The sequence below is a fragment of the Festucalex cinctus genome, chromosome 17, assembly GCF_051991245.1.
Source record: "Festucalex cinctus isolate MCC-2025b chromosome 17, RoL_Fcin_1.0, whole genome shotgun sequence".
NCBI lineage: Eukaryota > Metazoa > Chordata > Actinopteri > Syngnathiformes > Syngnathidae > Festucalex > Festucalex cinctus.
The window spans coordinates 11,680,846-11,702,355 of record NC_135427.1 but is presented as its reverse complement, the minus strand read 5'-3'; the positions used below and the strand labels follow the sequence as shown (position 1 = coordinate 11,702,355).

The window sequence follows — 21,510 nt, the reverse complement described above, 5'->3', positions numbered from 1 at the left end:
CCAGCACCCCCCGCGACCCTTGTGAGGAATAAGCAGTCAAGAAAATGGATGGATGGATGGATGGAGTCTACTCACTTTTGTTGCAAGCAGTTTAGAAATGAATGGCTGTGTTTGGCGTTATTTTGAGGGAGAGTAAACTGACATTGTTATTGTTATGTTCTGAGGTTGGATCCCAAAAGCGCAGACACAAATAAAAGTTTAACACTTTATTCGCATAACATCAAGAGGCGTGGAACTAACTTGACCTGACCAGAAACAACGAGAAGGCATCGAGGAAACGAGGAGCAGGTGGCCAGCTGGACAGAGGTAATAATCCGACAAAACACACACTTCTCAGAAGGCTTATCTAGAACGCGAATCGATATGATTGGTTGTGGCTAGACATGCGGGTAACAGGACTGACATGGTATTATCTGATTGGCTGTTGACTAGATAAAGAGATTAAATATTCTTGACATCACATAGCTCCTGACATCACATAGCTTAAGACCAGTTGAAACTTGATGTGTGTTGTGTTGTGTTTTGACCAAACGGGCCTGACTGGACTCCTGGCGGGCCGGCTATGACACATGTGCCATATGTTTGACATCACTGAACTAGAGGGACTTGTAGAAAGTTGTTTTGCACTAGACTAGGTTGGACTAGCACAACTAGTTGAATTCTCCAAACAAAGAATCCCATTAGGTCAACCATTTCCTTCACCTTGAAGCTTTTTGAAACATTACATTCAACAAAAAACACCTTGCGGTAAAAAACTCGTTCACGTCTTCCCACGGTGTTGAAACCCTATACTTGTCTTGTAACAATAAACTTAACATACAAATCTATACACTGCAGCAGTTTAATTAAAGAAACGCAAACTAAACAGATTTAGGTTAAAGGGCTCCATAAACGAAAGCTGCGTACTTGTAACTCCGCGCGCCGCGCGCATCCTCACCTCCGCGCGGCTCATCCCGTGGACGAGGCGCCGCCGCTGATGCTAATTGCTTTTCTTAACGCGTGGCTGATTAGCTTTGCCTGCAGCTGAAAGATCCTCGCGTGTTTGCGCGCGCGCGGATCCTAATCACTTGTGTTGTCGCTGAAATAAAAACGCGCCCGCAAAATCCATTTAATTGCAGCCAGTAAACAATCAAGTCTTTATGAAGATGAGCAATAGGGAAAGAACAGGCGATGAAGAAAAATGTGTGATTTCTCATCAGATGACGAGTTCTGCTTCAATGTGTTGACGTTTGGAGGATATTCGCAGAATTCATCAGACAATTATCTTTAGACTTTTATTGGCTACCTTCTTGTATTTATCTCTGTAGTTATGTGAAGGCTGAAGAGCCAACACAACTCATTCTACATAATTCATCTGTTTCACCATAATTTTTGACCTAAAATTTCCCCATTCATTCTGATTGAGGACACATTTTCCCCATTACTTATTTACCATTCATTTCTATAAATGGCAAATTCAAATTTAAATCATTCTGTTTCAACATTGTAACTCCCACCTCCCATATGTTGCAATATGTTGATTTCTCACCCAGGGTAAGGTTGACAAAATCACAAATCCCCAGAATAAATCAAGGAGTTCTTCAACTCTGGTGATAAAAACAAGTCATACATTCCAACTGCTCAACAAATTCACTACCCAAAAACTGGCTTTTCCAAAAAATTAGGAATATATTTCGTAATTTAAGCAACTTGTTGTTTTTCACGCTACAACGAGGCACTCTAAAAGTGGCTGCACCACCCCGAAGCCACATACCCGACACTTCCGTTTTCACCATGCACTCATGGGCAACTTATTTTCTACTCAGTGTGCCCTTTACTCACACGATGCCTTTGCTGTCCACATATGTATAAAAACAGATCCTAATTTTATTTTATTTTTTTATTTTTTAAATCGAAGGAACAATGTGACACAATCCTCCTCATTTGCTTCCCATATGTCCGATCTGTATTCCGCAAGCACCCTCTCCTCAGGAAGTAGGAACACGCTTTTCCTGCCACGACCGCTATCTTTGTCAAATGGAGGGAAAAGAGCAAGTGTGCCTTGAAGTGAGATCATTCCGACTTTAACTCCAGGGCCTTGCTGGTGTCATGTAAAAACAAACACGGTCCCCTCCTGCTGCTGCGCGATGACATTCAAGTTCACGGACAATTGCGAGCGAGTGTACCGAACAATCAACAAAATCATATCCTCCAGTGGAAATATTGCCAAACGTGAGAAAGCTAAGTACACACTTGTCCGTGCAGATTGTCGTTTTTGCATGCGACAAACACAGTAAAGGAAAACAAAATGCGTTGTTTTGTTGTCTGACATTATGCAATGCGCATACTCTCGTGCAGTGTTCCAGTTTGAGAAATATTGGCCGTTTTTCTTTGGATCGAGCTCAATTTCAAATGGACGTGAAGCTAGCGTCACACGTGTAAAGGTATGGAGGACCAAAACTGCCAAAAGTCAAAATAAATAAATGACTAAATAAATAAATAAAAGTGAAAATAAAAATGAATATTAAAATCTATAATTCGAAAATTATATCCAAAAAAATACAGATAAATGGAAATAAATCCGTTTTTATTTTCACTTTTTGTCATTTAACTATTTAGTCATTTATTTACTCATTTAATTTGAATTTTTGCAGTTTTGGGCTGTAGTGCCAAGTCGAAATGTTATTCAAACGAGGGGGCGGTCCTAAGCGTGTCTTGGGTAGGACTACGCCGTTGCAAACTGCCTGTCATTGGTCGAGTGAGCAGCTCGGTGAACAAGGAAATCTTGCTGGCTTGCAATGGAGATGCTGCAGCAATGGACGACTATCTTGTCCACTGTCTCCTCTTGACTTGTTGTCAAACAACTCAAATCGCAAGTTGAGGTGACAGTGGACATGATTGTCGTCCATTGCAATGGTGGAGTCCAACCCAAGACACACTTGGGACCGCCCCCTCATTTGAACAACATTTTGACTTGGCAGTACGGCCCAAAACTGCCAAAATTCAAAATAAAAAAATGACTAAATTAAAAAAATAACAAAATAAATGAATGACTAAATAAATAGATAAATAAATAAATTACTAAAGTAAATGACAAACGAAAATAAAAACGGATTTATTTCCATTTATTTTTTTAGATATAATTTTCAAATTACTTTTTTATATTCATTTTTATTTCCACATTAATTAATTAATTAATTAAGTCATGTATTTATTTCAAATTTTGGCAGTTTTGTTCCTCCATAGAGAACTGCTTTTTGAGTTATTTTTATTTTTTTCTATCTTCTTGGATTTTGAAACAATTTTTTTTGTATCGAAAATAACGGAAATAGATATAAAACTAAGCTAAAACCGCTTAGAAGTAATTCAGTACATTTCATTCATTGCACATTTGTTGCACTTTGCACAAAGAGAAAACTCAGAAAGTGCTTCAACTGGTTCGAATAAACAAAAATAATTATTAGCGTTTGCACCGTTGTGGGAGTAAACACACCAGACTAGATTTCCAACCAATTGAAGCAGACATTTTTCCAGGCTCTCAAACACGCAATCAGTCGCAGCCAAAGAGCGCCACTTGAGCCAACATGTACAGTACACGTTACACATACACAACAAGTTCAGATCTCAATAACTCTTTGATTCTATTATGCGGTGTCTGCTCTGGAGAAAAGGTGGCCTTAATATGCTCGTGCACAGCTGAGTGCAGTCTGATAATCTGCTAATGAGTTGCTTAATGCTCATAGAAGATTTAATTAAAATGTGTGTGGGGGGGAAAAAAGGTCATGTGTCGGAGAAATGGATCATAATGCCATATTATTCGACCATTATACGCCACATAAGAAAAACTACATACTAGTGTGACAATGGTCTCTCATGTAGCAGTCAACTATGATCAAAGCTGATAAAAGATACGGAAGATCCAAGGACACGTCCAGGTGAAATGATGGATTGATCGCTGGTGATGTTTGTGACACAAATTCCAAGTTTTCAAGGACAAAGCGAAAATGCTACAGTGGTTGATGTGATTGATTGCAGCGGCCACTGTAAAACGTGCGGGATCATTCATTTTGCAACCAAACCTCAAAATGACTCAACTCCTCATTTTGTCTCAACGCAAGGTGGATGCATAATTCATTCAAACCTTTTAGGATCGACTTAATCGGTAGGAACAGCAGTTGAAGCTGCTATAAAATAATGGTTTTTTGATTAGACCTGTTTAGGTTAAACTCCCTCATTTCCATTCAGTTTGCCAACCAGGGCCCGCTTGTTCAATTCTCGGTTAAAAACATATACATAACTGTTTTTTTTAAGGTAATTTGAGCAAATTTGTTATTTCAGAAGTGTGTATCCAACTGGGCCTGGTTCTTCATTTCTCAGTTATTTTAACCACTGTTTAACCCCTAACCGCCGGTTAAATTCTTAACCCGCCGTTAACTAACCGGCCGCTAAATATGCATTGTTCAAAACATGGTTAGTCACGCAGTTTTTATTCTTTTTTGACTCAGCATGATACTTGGAATTTTATTACTGCTAAACGGTAACGTGTACTTAACTCTTCATCAGAATAATCACCAACCGACCGTTAACTTTAACGGTCGCCAGCAGAAAACTTCCGGCTTCTCTTTATTTCGGCGAGTGCCAGGGGTCATTTGGATTAGTATCCATTGCTTTCGCCGACCCGGAAGTAAACAACAAGAGTAACGGTGGGATGTATTGGTGCTAACCAGTGACGTAAACGACACGGTTAACTTTGACGGTGCCGTTAACAAACGGCGTGACTAGCCATGTTTTAAACAACGCATATTTAGCGGCCGGTTAGTTAACGGCGGGTAAAGAATTTAACTGGCGGTTAGGTTAAATGGTAGTTAAAATAACCGAGAATTGAACAACCGGGCCCAGTTGGATACACACTTCTGAAATAACAAATTTGCTCAAATTACCTTTAAAAAACAGTTATATGTTTGTATTAGTGTTAGCTGGTTCAAATGCAGAGATCAAATTTATTGTGATACAATTGTGATATAATATTGAGTCCAAACTTCATTGAAGGCAAGTAAAATTCTCAAATTTGTCTTCATTAATATTAATAAAATAATATGTTTTGAAATAAGTTTGTGTGTTGTTTGAGCCTCGATTCAGCTCAATGGTCTCAAAAGACTGGAACGTATTTAGTAACTAATTTAACGCAAATTAGCAACTACATTTTTTTTAGCTGCTAATGATTAGATTGGGAAACTCGTTATCCCTCTGGCTCGCTGTGGAAACCGAGGGATCACGGGTGGGAAAGTTGATTACATCTCATTTTAGCAGTGAGGCGATTATTTGTGGGCGAGGCTAGCTTAGAGTCATGTGAGCAAACACACAGAAAAAAATAAAAACTTTCTATGGCAAACTTTGTCTTCTGTATCTATGGTAACAGCGGCCACCATTAGGTTAAAGTTAATTTTGTCAGTATGTCATCACAGGACACTCTCAACCTCGTTCCCAGCAATAACCACCAGCTATTTCAGGAAAACACCTCAATAAATACCAGAATAATCTAGGCTGTCTTCAAATATGATGCCCCTGAAATGTTGAATCAATAGACTTATTGATCAACGTCTCCAGTGAGTGCGTTTCCCATTTTGCGTTCTGGGAAAGGCCAGATAACAGGTTAGGGCGCAAAGTCGAGTTGGCAATTTAATTATCATCTCATTGTAAATCGGTGATCATATGCTAGCATGGCAACGTGGCTCACTGTTAAGCTAACATTATTTTCCCAAATTGCCTATTTTTGATGTTTTTAAAAATCCTTATTGCTCCTATTTTCATGAGCTGAACGCTAAGATGTCTTCGCTTAACTCATTTGCTCCCAATAACGTGTAAATACGATTTTTAATGTTCTAAGTGTCCCAAAGACGTATTTATATGTTTTTTTTTTGTTTTTGTTTTTTTATGCTAGAGCATACAGAAGTACAGAAGGCTTTGATGCAGCCTCTCAACTCCAAAGAACGGTTGCAGAAATGGTAGTTATTACACAAACGGCCAGCAGGTGGCAGCAGCGCAAAGGAGATCAACCAGGGCCATGTAGAAAAAAAGCTCAATTACTTACAATTGTAAATAGATTTGTGAAAACTGATGAAACTTAGCTCTCTTCTAATGCTAATTGCTGCAAAACAGAAACAGATAGAAACATACTTTTTTTTTTCCTGATGAAAGAAGTCATAAAACACAATATTCTGTGGGCCTGGCAAAATCAGTCAAAATCCAGTAAAACAGCCGGGAGTGAATGGGATTACTTCTGTGAAAATGGCTGGGAGTGAATGAGTTAAAGGGTTTTAAGTCATAACACTACGAAACTGATGCGACTCTTCTGCTCATCTATGGCGCTTTGCATTGTGTGTTAGCATGAAGCTAGTAAACTTTCGTATGGCGAAGTTATGTACACACTAGAATGTCGACCAATCAATGGAGTATTTAACGATACTCCAGAGGTGGGCACTTCCATCTTTCCGTTGGCCCCGTTGTTTACGGATGCCCACATTTTTGGCAAAAAACTATGTTTGGAATGAGAAAAATAATAGCCTGCAATGCATGAATTTTTGGAACGTGTTGGAATAGTTGGAATCAATCAAGAAATGTAGCAGTAGTTGAATGGCAAACAGTGACTGACTATCACGCGAATGCTCTCAGAATTCACACAAAGCAACAAAAAAATCCATATAGATCAGACTTGGATAGGAAAGTACATTGAAGTATTGTCACAATTGTTGTTTTTTTTCATGCCTGCCATACCGAACTGAACCTTCCTGATTTTTGAGCCTCTACAGCCACGGGGGACGAAACAATAACACATCTACTCTTTTCATTCTGCAAGCGACACCGATGCCCCCTTTCAATCACCTCAATGTGAGGAGGATGTTCCCGGTAGCTCTTATCAGCACAAAAAACACGTCCACTAGTGCGAGCCAGTGTGCGACCCGGCGCCTAGCAACGCCGTCTGACCTCCTGATTAATCATCGCTGTGCTTTTCGTTATGGGAGACTGTGGTATTCAAGTACGTTGTTTGGCTTCAAAATATGAATTTGGCAGCTTTGTTCGAATTACTTTGTGATTCATTGCCACATGAAAGCGTTTTGAAAAGGAATCTCATTTAGGCCACATGCATGCAAAGTCTCGATTCAGCGTCAGGTGAGGCAGATTCGAATGCGAGCCGTGTTGACTCACACTGCGGGCAAACAATGATCGTCTCCGCCAAATGAGATTTAAAGGCGCTCAGTCCGTCGCCGGTGCTGAGAGGCAGAAAGCGAGGATGTGACAGCTTGACTCCCCTTTGACTCATTCATCATCGCGAGGTGCCAACGCCATCCGAATGGCGTGTGAATGCGCTGATTGGAAGGGGGGGCTATCGACAACACAACCATATGGGGTATACTGGGCGATCATCAGCGCACCTGGTAGTTTGTCACAATGTTTTTCTAATATGGTGAACCAGACCGAGTCCTGACTAATATGCCACAAGATGGAGCCAAGGAAAGCAACTCACATGCAGTACTAATAATTGCATGAACGGCAGCTAACAGGCGAGACGTTCGAAAAATAAAAGAGATTGTGAATTTGTAAATGCCAAACCGGTTTCACTTGTTGCTAGGCAAAATTTTGGGCGACTGATTGTTTTGCACTGCTACTCCACTTGGAACCTAGTCCCAAAACAGAACAATTTGGAACAAGAGAAACGGTTTCGATATATAAAGTAATTTCTCATTTGATTTCCCTGATCTGTATTAAACATAAAATGTGAAATGCAGTTAGCACACTAACATCTGATGGCTAGTTTGCAAATTTTTTTTTAGCCTGGTCCCGTGCATTCGGTCACTTGTTGCTAAGCAGAATTAATCTCTGAATTTGGTCATTGCTCTGAACTACCGTATACAAAAGTGTGGACCTGCCAATGTGAATAGAGTAAACATTTGTTATTGGCAAATGAACATATTTGAAATTCAAAAGTATTTAATAAAAATTTATTTTTTCCCATAATGCCACGAGTATTGACTTTCCCAAATTAAAACAAATATTTATCTATTTATTTATTTTAGCACTTGCCCGACATTATACCAATACTTTGTAAAATTAAGTAATTAAACGTGTTTTTTTGTTGTAATTTTTATGATTCATTATATGTCTGCAGTTCATAATTTCCGTTCAGCATTTAGGCTAAATGCTAAGTTGTACGTTTATGCACATTGACACGTATTTACAAGTATGTACAAATTTATTTGTAAGTATGTTCAAACATTTAAATACATTTGAAATTTCTTGCAAATACATTTAAATATATTTGACAACCAAAAATGTTTACTCCACATGGGCAGTTCCACGCTTCTGTAGTATTAAATATAAAGTAAGCATTGCCGTTCGTACAGCGAAAGGTCTGAATGCATTCTGCTTTTGTCATTGAACTAAGATGAACTGTTTCCGCCTTAGTTTTACATTTGAATAACAAACCTGAAACAATTTTTTTTTTCCTCATTCAAATGATAAAAATTTTCTAAATCCCAAGAAATCAGAGCTTCCCTCACATAAGCCACCAAACGCCTGTTGAGAGACATTAAATGATTAATTGAAGTTTGTGTGTGTATGAATGTGGGTCACACGCACAAACACACACACACACACACACAAAAAAAAGAGAGAAGAAAAGAGACGTGTGACAGAGCTCACATCGTGCAAAAGTTTGATCCGCTTACTGCTAATATTTCAGGTTGAGGATCCGGCACGTTCAAATATAAAAAGGCCTGCGGCGCATTTGCTGCTGTGGGATAACAAGTGAGGCTAAAGACTTGCCACTGACATGAAATAACGGCAGTGATTCAGCACAGCGCACCAGAATATTCCTCTTATCAGTGGGATTCCAAACGCTTGGAGGTGCGATTTTGTGTCTTCTAATGCGATCATCGAATAGAAAACTTTGACTTTTTGAGTTCAGCTCGCTCGCAGTCTATTGGATTGGGCACATTTTGAAACCACTGGGATTCTTCGCCAAGTTCTTGATGGGGTTTCTTTGCCTAGCAGTGTGCACACAAGGAAGTCACTCTTGGTAATCCCTTAAAACACCAAATGAACATTTTGAACGGTAGCGTGCTTGCTAGCAGCAATTGCTAATCTGTCTTTTAATAAACGATTATGTCGACACGTCTTAAGGTGCATTTGAGACGACTGGGAAGTCACAAATTTCACACGTGTCGCTAACGTCTTCAATACCTTTCAAGCGAAAACAGGAAAAACCTTTCTCCCTCTATTTCATGTGACAAACGAGCAAAACTAGCCACGCTTCTGTGCTGATGCACTAAAATGCAATACGAGGGTAAATATTATCACAATCTTGCTTTACAGGAGTACCGCGACGTGGAGAAGACGACGTTCCACTGACCTGACGTTAAGGTTAAAAGCCTTTTGAGAAAATTAGCCAGTATATTTTGATGTGCGATTACAGTTGCGAGCACCTCTTCTGAGTGAGGTTAATAGAAAATCCAAAAATAAGCTGCTCCTGCTTGGAGTGTGTGGCAGCAGGTAGGAGGGGGAAATCATCTTTATGTATTACATTTGCACACGGGAAATCTGACATTAAATGATGAATTTGTGAAGTGACTGAAGACAGAATTGGATTGAATCGAATAACTTGTTTATATACGAATCCAACTGCTGCTTCCACTGACCTCTATTGTTAATTACCTCGAGTACTCATTACTATTAATGTTGAATGAATGTGGACTAGAGTTTAAAGTATGACGTCGTCGTTGCTGTTGTTCCTCACAGTTGTGTCAATGAGCTGTGTGAAAATAAAACATGCCATAAATAAACTACTACACAAAGTGATTAGTTGTGTGCATCCCTCTTATTGGTCAATCAGCATGTCAATCACGATAAGCAGCACCACAGTGATTGGTCAGTTCCGTCACACTTCATTGGTCAGTATACATGGCAAGCATCATTATTAACTCATTTGCTCCCAAAAACATATAAATACGTTCTATTTTAAATTTATTGTCTCCCAAAGATGTATTTACATTTTTTTTTTTTTATGCTAGAGCTTCCAGCCCCTCAAAGGCAGAGAACTGGAAAAAAAAACATGGTTGTAATTCCAGAAACGGCCAGCAGGTGGCAGCAGAGTATAAGAGATCAACCAGGGCCATGTTGAAAAAAAGCTCAATCACTCACAATTATAAATAGATGTCTGAATAATGATGAAACTTAGCTATATTCTAATGCGAATTGCTGCAAAACTGAAACAGATCGAAATAAACTTTTCTTTTGGTAGGCTCCATGTTTTTATAGCAATAGAACACAATATCCTGTGGGCCTTGCAAAATCAGTCAAAAACTAATAAAACAGCCGGGAGCGAAGGGGGTTGCTTGACTGAAAATGTCTGGGAGGGAATGAGTTAAAAATGTACGAGCAGGGCTGGATGCAGAACACATGGAAGAAACCTCACCGTGCAGAGAGAAACCTCGGTGAAGGAAATGTCACTCGGAAATTCCAGACAGGGCAAGGCACAATTTTGTATGACAGAATAAACGCCTATATGACAAAACAAGAGTGCCTAGACAAACTAACAGTGACGGATAGCATAGTAACTGGCAACATTCTTATCATAAGGGATATTTGCGCAAGACTAGACAAACTACGAGTGGCTTACACATCATCTTCAAATGTTAACATCACAAGGGACATAGCAACTGTATAGCAACTACAAAATCAGAGTGCCTAGACAAATTAAGAGTGACTAATAGCATAGTAACTGACAACATTGTTATCAAAAGGGACATTTGCACAAGACTAGACAAACTAGCTTGCATATCATCTTCATCAAAATGGACATAACTGTATAGCAACTACAAAATAACAATGAATAGACAAAATAAGACATATGCCATCATCATAAGGAACAATATAATACAAGACAATAACAATTCAATGACCCTAACCCAGTCATAACAATAAATTCCAGATCTTAGGAGTAAAACTAACTTTCCACAATCATTTGGAATGACTACAACTTGACTGCAAAGCTATAATTAGCGTGGAAAAAACTTGGAAGTTTCACTGAATCCCACACATAACCGAAGTGACACGCCACAGTGCAGACTCTTCGCGCTGAATTTAGCTGAAGCAGCTGGAGTCTGCAGTGCGTGGTCCATTTAGAAGTCGGTGTCGTGCCACTCCCCTTCCCACGCCGACTTCAGAACAAGAATAGAAGGTAAGCTCCTGTCACATGACATAACAACGGGAGATGAACTCTGACAAGGACAAGCGGGGCGGTACGATGTAGAGTGGAAACGCTCAAGACGAACCAATTACCGGCTGAACATCCTCTTGAGGAAACGACAGCAAATCTCGTGAGACCTCAGTTCAGTGATTCCCAACAGGTGTGATTCTCCAGTTTCATGTAATTAGTCTGAACGTTCATGTATCAACTCGTTATTTATAGCGGCAAATGATCTTCCACTAGATGGCAGAAGGTGCACAATGAACGTGTGTATCCACTTTGTCCAAGCCTCTCTTCCTCGTTTATGACTTCAATTGTTATTAAGGCTCAAAGTAAGCACAGAATAAGGAACGGAATCCAAACTCAAAGCTTGACCAACGTCCTGAAACTGATTACGTTTGACTTCAGGGGTTCAATTATATATTATGATTAAATTACTCTACGAAACTAAAGTGAAATTAGCGCCAAATCAAGGGGAGTAAGTCAGGCGTCATTGTATCCGTAACATGTCACCACGTCTTCCTACTACTAAGGGACGCTGTCGCACTGAGCAGCTATAGATTTTCGAGTCGATTTTCAATGCGGCAGGAAATTCAGCTGTGCTTTAATAGCTCCTCGGAGCGGATTAATAAGATAGGCATCTCACTCCCTGTCCTAAATACGGCAAAGTGACAACCTCGCTGCAGCCCTGATTGTGACGAGAGAAAAGCTGCCCCGCGAAGGAAACAGACACGGCGTCTTCTCTGACAGGGCACACTATGGAGACAAAAGGCCTGCTGAGGAAGCTCACGAAGGATAAAGATAATTAGGATGACTGGCTGGTGAGTTTATTTATTTGTCTGATTTTTATGCTCTGTCCTGTTGGGATGCATCAGCTCGACACAAAGACGATGACGACGGCACAATCTAAACCAGGGGTGTCCAAACTTTTTCATTTGAGGGCCACATACAGAAAATCAGAAGGACGCAAGGGCCACATAATGTTATGAAGAGAAATTGTGTTTTGTCCTAAAAATTGTACAAATAATTTATTTGTGCTTTTGCATATTTAGAAAAATGCTACAGTATATAAACCATTTTATTTGTAATATGGCAGTAGGGTTATTATAGTTTTGGAATTTTTCATTTTAGTTAGTTTTTATTAGTTTACTTCTTTAAAAAAATGCTTAGTTTTAGTTTAGTTTGTTAGTTTCAGTATTAGTATTAGTTTTTTGTGACGTCATGCAGCCGACAAATTCACCCAGCCCCGTCTGCGACACGACCCGACCCCCCCCCCCCCCCCCTTTGCAATTGGCTGGAGGGGTATAAACACCGTCTGTCCACAGAAACGTCCCGCTGTTTACAAAACAAAAACAAAATGGCAAAATACAGGCTGTGGGGTGGGGATTTAGCAAAAAATCAACACCACACATTAACAGAAGCCCAGAGGTGTAGATTAAGAAGGAGTTCATGGGTATACATCCTGTATTTATATAGTGCATTTTCCTGAGTGAAAAAGCATTTTCGTTATTTTATTTTATTTTGGTAAAAACATAGCATTTTAGTTTTAGTTTTTTCATTAATTAACGAAAATAACCTTTAATGGCACCTGTTTTTCGATACCCTCCCTTCTGACTTTGACTATCTCCAAACATTTTTGTTTTGTCTATTTTATTTGAATTGAGTCAAATGCCATTTTTAGCATATGTTGCGGGCTACTGAAAAATGAAAGGCGGGCCGCAAATGGCCCCTGGGCCATAGTTTGGACACCCCTGATCTAAACAGATGCCAATTCTTTCCTTCGTTTTTTGTTTGCTGAAGTCATTTGTTTCAGATCAAAAGATGAATATGAGACAAAAGTAAGTGATAATTTATGTCGCAAATGGGATGTGCTAAAGTGCCCATAAAAGGGAACTAAGGCCAGCGCATCAGTGTATTAACAAGAGTCATTTCTTTGTCTTTACCCTCCCATGATCATTTCCCGCTGGGGTTATTTGGGGGTCTCCTTCTGAGACTGTGAGCTCATATTGGTGGCTTACCACTTGAACCTTAAATATGCATGTGCCCACAGCTTGGTAGGAGAAGGAAAAATATAGTTGGCCTTTTTGTTTGTTTACCATGTCTCAGAGGAATGTTTGTAAAATGGCTCAAGAAAGCTAATTGCCTTTTCCCCCCCTACTACGTCTAACCTTTCACATTTGGCTGCGTGCAATTACACTGCGTTTGCCAAAGGATATGTGATTTTTCCATTAGGTTTCAGAAAGAGACGTTCCCTTTGGAGGATGTAAGACGACGGTTCCAAAGCCTCGACAACAAGACTGTAATACTACACATTGCACTGGCAATCAAGATACATTCATGGTTTTTGCAGTTGCTGTTCTTTAAATTTTGTGGTATGACTACAGCTCAAATATTAAAATAGTCGTGTGTTTTTTTTTGTGCATAAACAGAGCTGACCTGAAAGTGTCAACACTGAAATTGTCACCGCAAAGATACATATTCTTAGGTTTCTTGCACTCGCTCTATGCCTTATTAATATGAGCACCCTACGGAGGCAGAAATGTGATGAACTTTCAAGAGTTACCTTCCTGCTTTTCAACTTGGTTTTGACTGAAAACTCATCTTCCAGGAACTTGAGGTCATTTGATAGCACGGAAACCTGAAGGCGGTATTTTAATGACTGGAACGAATTGTTGGTACGAGAAAGCGATTCAGATCTTGGTACGTTTTGGGGAAACGTTACATCATATCTACAGTATCTGCTTTAACCAAAGGTCAGTTTGATCTTTGCCGTTTTCATTTCAGTCAACATTGGTCAGTCTACATGCCGATCAACCAGCACCACTGGTTGGAGGGTTACATCAGTTCTTCTGTAATAGTCTAGTCTACGTGTTAATCCTGACAGACAGAACCATCGTCAGCCAATCAGTTTTGTCATATGCTCAGAAATCATCAATCCCTAGGCTAGCACCTGTTATTGGTCTTTTCTGTAACTCAGACTTCATTGGTCAGTCTTCATGTCAAGCAAAGAACAAGGTACGATCTGTCCCAGTCTACAGGTTTACTGTAGTATGGAGTGTCCTATACGCATCAGGGGCTTTTTATTTCAGTCCTTTCTTTTCCATCTTGCAGCATCATATTCTATTTGAACTCTTGACCCCCCCCCTTGCATACTTTGCTGCCAATCTGCCCACCCCATTTGCCGTCGGAGACTTTGGAAATAGAGCCACTGCGCGTTCAGGTTGTGAGAGAAAAGTAGTTCCAGTCCTGCTTCTCTGATGACCTCTCGCTTTCTTGACACTCATTTCTGACGCTCCCGTCACAAATCTGGTTTGACGCTTTGTAACCTCTCACCCTTCTCGATATTTGTTCCATCTTCTGCAGGGCCTCACCACTCTACTGTACGAGAATTTGGTCTTGAGGTGAAGGTCTGGAGCTGTTTCTTAAGTACTCCGCAGGCTTTGCCAGCCATTTCATTCCCAGCTAAGGATGAGCTCACTGACCCACGTTTAGATTATCTATCTCTCCTCATCACCGAAACAGATCCGCGAGTTTTCCGCTCGTCCGTCCATCCATCCATCCATCCATCCGACATATTGTGCTTCCAGTCAAGGTGTTTGGGGACAAAACAAAATCTTCCCTCCTTTTTGAATTCAGTATGAGACTCAAATTTGACTTGATCGTTTATCTAGTGGGCGTTTTCCCCCAAGTTTGCTGCCTTTCTTTATGAAAACAAATCTTGTTTTTAAAGCCCTTGTTCAATTTGAGTGGAGCGGCACAAATGGGACATTTAAAGCCTTTGGTACATGTTTACTCGATTTGGCTCATTCAGACTGCCGCTTTCAATAAATTGCAACAAATAAGGGTAAAAGTAGTTTTGAAATGATTTGTTTGTAGAAAGACAACAAGCTCAAACTAAAATGTTCATTTGAGGACGAAAAAAAACATCTTTAATTTACACGCGTGGGCACTGATTATTGCATTTATTGCTAATATTTATGTTAATTTTCTGTTCAAAATCTAATATATGACTTATATTACATTTTGAGTTACTCATGGCATCATCCCTAAAGTGGCAGTGAAGAGTTCTTCAAGCCCACTGAGGAGCGAACGTTTGTGACACTAACGAATGTTGATTTCACGTCAGGGTTTGTTCAAAGTCGCAGTGTTTCCTAAATGGTCTCTAAACAGTCTTAACACGAACACTTAGAAACCATTCAGACTGTTTTGAAACTGTGTGAACTAACGCTGACGTGAAATCAACATTGTACAACTTTGTATACATTTATCGTGGTATCACATTTATGAATATTTTCCGTTTAGTGCGATCGGAATAGCTGAAGCTGTTACGTTCTGAGGTTGGATCCCAAAACGCAGACACAAATAAGAGTTTTAACACATTATTCGCATAACATCAAAAGGCATGGAACAAGCTTGACTTGACCAGAAACAACAAGAATGCATCGGGAATCACGAGACGCCAAGCCCCCTTGGGCTGCGGAGATGCACAGAGGAACAGTGGTAATAATCCAACACAACACATATTTCTCAGACAGCTTATATAGACAGTGAATGATTCTGATTGGTTGTGGCTAGACATGCGGGGAACAGGACTGACATGGAATTATCTGATTGGCTGTTGACCAGGTAAAGAGATGAAAGATTCTTAACATCACATAGCTTAAAACCAGTTGAAACTAGATGCCGGTTACATCAGTTCAAAACAGACACTTGACCTCACGGTCATGACCCAAACATAACCCTTGCATGACCCAAACTTAACTCTGGCATGACCCAGTCATGACAGAAGCTAGCAAGGATAACTGTCCATCCATCCATTTTCTTGACCGCTTATTCCTCACAAGAGTCGTGGGGGTGCTGGAGCCTATCTCAGCTGGCTTTGGGTAGTAGGCAGGGTACACCCTGGACTGGTTGCCAGCCAATCGCATAAGGCTAACTGTAAATAGCATTTTTCTAATTTTGGAACTCTGCAAACGGGAATTACGTTACGCTGTAGTTGTAGGTGAGTAAAGTCCTCTGCAAATTGGCCGACTGTAAGATGCCGATGAGCAACGTGTTATTAGCAATTCGGCGACTTGAAGCTTTAAATGTCAATCCGGAGAAGTTAAGTCGACCAGTGTACTCGTCAATTAATTGGCTTAACCCCTTCTTTACAGATCACAACGTTAATTTGTATCCTATCTGAAATTGTAATTGATTTTAATATAACTAACATTTAATCAATAATTCCTTCCATATCTTCAAATGTGTTGGAAATTTTAACAATGACTAGAGATTGGAGTACCTTAACAAAAAAAAACAACAAAAACATCACAGCACGAGGGGGACAAATTGGACCAAAAATCGAGTGCAGTGAAATAATGAGCTAGCTTGAAAATTGCCAAAAGGCTCAGAGAAGCCGAGGGGCGCTGCAGAGTCATGAGCCCGGCTGGGTTCCCATGTCTGACATCACACTTTGTCAATTCATGGGGGGTTGTTAGATTACCCCCCCAAAAAATAACCCCAAAAAAACAGTATGGCTGCTTTACATGTATAATTAGGTGTAAACATGACTGCTTTTGGGGAGGGAAAGGAAGCATGACAAATGTTTAACAAGTTCCAATAAATTGGGACATTGCAATTTTCCCGCAGCCCATAACCATGGAAACAGTGCATGCGTGTGCGTGTACAGAAGGGGAGTGAAGGATCCACTGCATGGCGTCAGATAAAAGAGACTGGCTGACAAGGTGGGAGTTAAGGTGGGCTGCGTGCTGAATAAATGGAGTCTGCTCTTAAATACGGAGACGACGTCTGCTTTCCAAACGGCGCTGGGAAGCTTGTTCGCATCAAGGGTTCCTTTTTGTCTGAGCGCTTTTTCATTCTCGAGCCCGTTCTCTTTCAAACTCGGGTGTGAGTAATTCGGCAAGGCCACGAGATTGTGTGTCCATTATACTTGCTTTCCATCAACATATACGTACAGTATGCATCTTTTCAGTGACGAGCATTCAAGCAACTTGATGTCGTCCGGGCGTCTGAAAACTCACATGAGAGCAATGATGGATACGATTCTGAAGCTCTCTACTTGAGTTTCATGTTTTCTAATGAATGGAGTGAGGTTCATCCATCCGGCTATTTTTATCCATCCATCCATCCATCCATCCATTCCCTCCCATCCGTCTGTCTCTCTCTCTCCATCCATCCATCAATCCTCTCTCTCTCTCTCTCTCTCTCTCTCTCCATCCATCCAGCTATTTTTATCCATCCATTCATCTCTCTCTCTCTCTCTCTCTCTCTCTCTCTCTCTATCTATCCATCATCTACATTTTAGGTTTAGTTCCACTGTCAACCACTACATTGCAGCACACTATTTGAGAAAAGAAGATGATTGAAAACAGGAAGTACAATATTTAAGCTCATCCTATTTTATTTTTTTTTGCTATCAGTGAACGTCAAATCCTCATCAATCCTGTTTTTTATGTCTACAGAAAGATTTATTTCATAATGGACATCTTTGGGCAGGATTATTGATGTATTATTGTATATTGTGAGATGATAAATTTGTTCGTTTAAAAAAAAAGAAAAAAGAAAAGATTTGTTTACCGTGAACACAAAGGCATCAGTACACTGTTACAAAGTTTGCACAATATTTTTGTGTTGCTTTTAATACCTTTTATAATACATGCATAAGATTAATGTATATGGTACAATCCAAAACATGAGCAAACAAGCAATATATAATTGATTAGCATGTTCTTAGACATCATTTAACAAGCTTTTTCATGAATATAATTCATGTATATGGAAAGCCAAGTTAGTTTGTGACATAACCCGGACGGACTGACGCATTCATCTCTAATTGACTTGTAGATTCATTGTGGCAATAAAAGAAAACATCCACGTTTCTGAAACTCCCTCAGCAAATTCTCCGCTGCGTTCGTCACCATTTATCTCTGCATGCTAATGCCTGTGTCATCGCAAGGGATGCGGCGAGATTAGGAAGCCTTGACGTCACAATCTGGTGGATCATCTGCGCTGTATCGCAGATATGAGCGTGTCATTCTCCACTTGCTGGAATTGTGCGTGCACAAAAAAAATGAATTTGCGGTTGGAGGCAAGTTCCTACACACGTCGGGGGTGGGAAGCAGCTGCTATTCCCGGTCGACCGACGGTGACGCACTCTATTTGTCATCGAAGTTTTGAACAGCAGTCAGATGGATTCGTTTGCCATCTCCCATAAAGTCGCGTATGGATTTGCGTGTCAGCGACAGTAATTGGACCATCGATCCGTTGGTTTAGCTCCGTGTTATTCGTCGTGTTGCGAAACAGCATTTTTTTTTTTTCCAACACATTTGTGATCGATCGCTGCCTAATAATGTCTGCAGATGAAGTCTGTGCTAATTAACAGACATTTTTTTTGGTGTGGTTTGCTTACAATTAATAAATACTAGGGGTGTCAAGAAATGTAGAAGTTTTAATCGTAATTAATCGCATTCAAGTTAACTCACGATTAATCGCAAATTTGCAAATCCTGTTATAAATGTACAATAAAATATTTTTTCTAAGTTTTCACAATTGTAACATAAATGTGGGGAAAAAATGTTAAACTAATAGAAGCATGGCTGCATCTTAGTCATTGATATAGTAATTTTGTACTTCAGAAAATTGAGTTAAAATTAAAAAGATGTACTATACTGTAAAAAAAAAAAAAAAAAAAAAGTGATATTGATTTGTGATATGCCACTAGATGGCATAATTGCATTTGTAAGACGTTGGAGACAGTTCAGTGCATTTGTCTTTTCATATTAAGAGCTATCTAATCTTTAACATGAAGAAACTTGTGAAATTCTGCACATTTTTTAAATTGTAAAATACAACTTGACCCCAGTGCTGCTACATTTTGATGTGGACGTGTCTGCTGCCTTGCGACCGGCATTCCGCCAGTTACAGGCTTTCCAAGTAAGGGACGGTCATTAATCGTGCGTTAAAAATAAAATAAATAGTGGCATTATTATTAAAAATATTTTAAAAGGCCACTTTCTCCAAGTTTTGAATAATTGCATCATTATTTTTATCTTTTATTGAAAGGGAAAAAATTTGTTAATTACGTTGCATTACCTTGACGAGATATCAATCAGGGATTTTCATAAATGTGCCACCTCCTTTACAATCAGTTCCAAACAAGTAAGCCAATGAGGAGCATGTTAATTAGCAGCAGTGTTCCGATCCGTCGCAGTATTTGTACAAACTCCCCCAAACTTTCCCTATTTTTGACAATTAGCTCTTAGCTTCTGAGTATTCCGCGAGAGTTTAGCAGAGGGTGGTAGCGCACTTATTTGCACACATTTGCATCTCGTTAGCACTTCAAACCTCCAAACTTGAAAGACTCCTTGTCAGGGAACACTAATCTTCCTCCCTCGCTCATCTCCTCTGCCTCACACTCCCGGGTCGCCCCCCCCCCCACACTCTCTTTTCTCTTTCTCATGGCTAGTGATGAAGGAACTCGAGGACATCAATTAGGAAGCTTAACCTCCTGCTCGGACTTATGACAGCTGCCAACGGATGTCACCGAGGAGTGCAAAACACAAAAGACTGCTTGCACTTAATTGTTTTAGGATGTTTTTATTTGGGTGGAAGAGAGGATGATGACAAATTTAACTCACTGATTAAGATAAAGCTAACTCAAAATACACAGAGACAAAAAGAATACAAAGAAATGTGATCAAACTGAAGCAACAGAACAGGTTAGCTTAACTTTTTTAGTGAGTTTAACCTTGCGTACTGTTCCTTTTCCGCACTCAAATAGTATTTTACAGATCTATTTTGACGCGGGCCAGCTGTACCTCAACTTACAAGTCACCTGACTTTTGAGTTGTTCACGATACAAGCCATTACCAGGATGATTTCTGTTCTGTTTGTTATGAGCACTATAGCTAAGGTGGTAGCGAACATCACGAGAAGTGTCCGTTTGTCAGAAAGATTCAAGTGCTTGTCTTCAAGCTGTTTAGTGCCAATCCAGATTGATTGACATTACCGTAAAATTAAACATAAAACGAAAAAAATACATACATGATGTATTTCATAAAACCACATAAAAGCGTGCTAGCTTCGTGCTATCACACAATGAAAATACCATATATAAAACTTACAAGGGTACATTTTTACATTAAAAAAACAACAACTTTAAAGTTCGCTAGCTTAATGCTAATACATATTGAAAAATACCGTACACAAACTAACAAAATTAAAATTTGTAATTATAAACCTTTATTGCCCGTTAGCTTAATGTTAACACACAATGAAAAACACCATAAACTGGCTAACAAAAATAACATTGGTAAATGTTTTAATAAAAACCAATAAAGTACACTAGTTTAATGCTAACACATGTTGCAAAACACCAGGCTAGCAAAACTACCAGTAATTATGAATCTTTAAAGTCCACTAGCTTAATGCTAACACACAATGAAAAACTCCATTTACAGGCTAACAACACTAACATTGGTAATTACGAACAGCTTATATTCTTGATCCTTTACGAAAAATGGCTAACAGCAGTTTAGCACAGACGATAGATGGTCTTTTGTTTCATCATCCAATTAATTTATATGAAAAGCATGAACAATATATTTCAGTGAAAACATTACCAATCTAACCCTAAAAATTTCTTCCTTATTGGTGCACTAATTTTTTGCAGCATTTCCTATTAAATTTTTACACAAGCACACCGTTGGAATTACAAATTAGCCACCATGATGATCAAATACTGTATGTCACATATGCATACTTATATTTTCTGGTCAACATGTTCAAATTCATATGTCAAGGTCAGTTCAACCACAATGTCATATTGATACATCTTGTGTTTGCTGAATGATTAAAATAAGCAGCCATAGACGTCAAAACATGTATGTACGAGGTTATCCAAACAAGGCTGCACTGCTCTCTCTATTTAAAGACGTCACTGCAGCACTTACATTCAAATCTCGGAGGAGAAAAGGACGCCTTGAAGGTGACCGCCCTTCACGCCGAAGGCTAGTCAACCGTTATATGTGTCACAAAAACGCCCTCAATTCACCGTGCCAGGTGAAAATCAGCTGCAGCATTTATTTCTACATCCTGACAAATATTTATGCTTGCTTTTTTTTCCCCCCCGCCCACAGACACCAAACAACCTGTCGTATAATAAGTGAGTTAAGTTAGGGTGCAACAATGGGATTTACTTGTCCGTCTCCTTTCATTTGCAACTTCACTGGATTACTCGCCAAATTAAGTTGAGCAGGTCAATAAGCGCTGCGCTGAGGCTCGGG

General features: G+C 39.6%; 1 protein-coding gene and 1 long non-coding RNA gene across 3 annotated transcripts in view; one reads left to right on the top strand and one right to left on the bottom strand.

Annotated features, from left to right (window-relative positions):
- LOC144004663 (uncharacterized) overlaps positions 1-9,834 on the top strand; it is a 74,136-nt gene extending 64,302 nt beyond the window's left edge. Inside the window, exons 7-8 of the long non-coding RNA XR_013279426.1 lie at positions 226-306; positions 9,352-9,834. This is a non-coding gene — a long non-coding RNA (uncharacterized LOC144004663). The remainder of the gene's footprint in view (positions 1-225; positions 307-9,351) is intronic.
- Positions 1-21,510, bottom strand: part of nrg3b (neuregulin 3b) — a 200,234-nt gene that overhangs the window by 52,446 nt on the left and 126,278 nt on the right. The gene's annotated exons all lie outside the window — the stretch shown is intronic.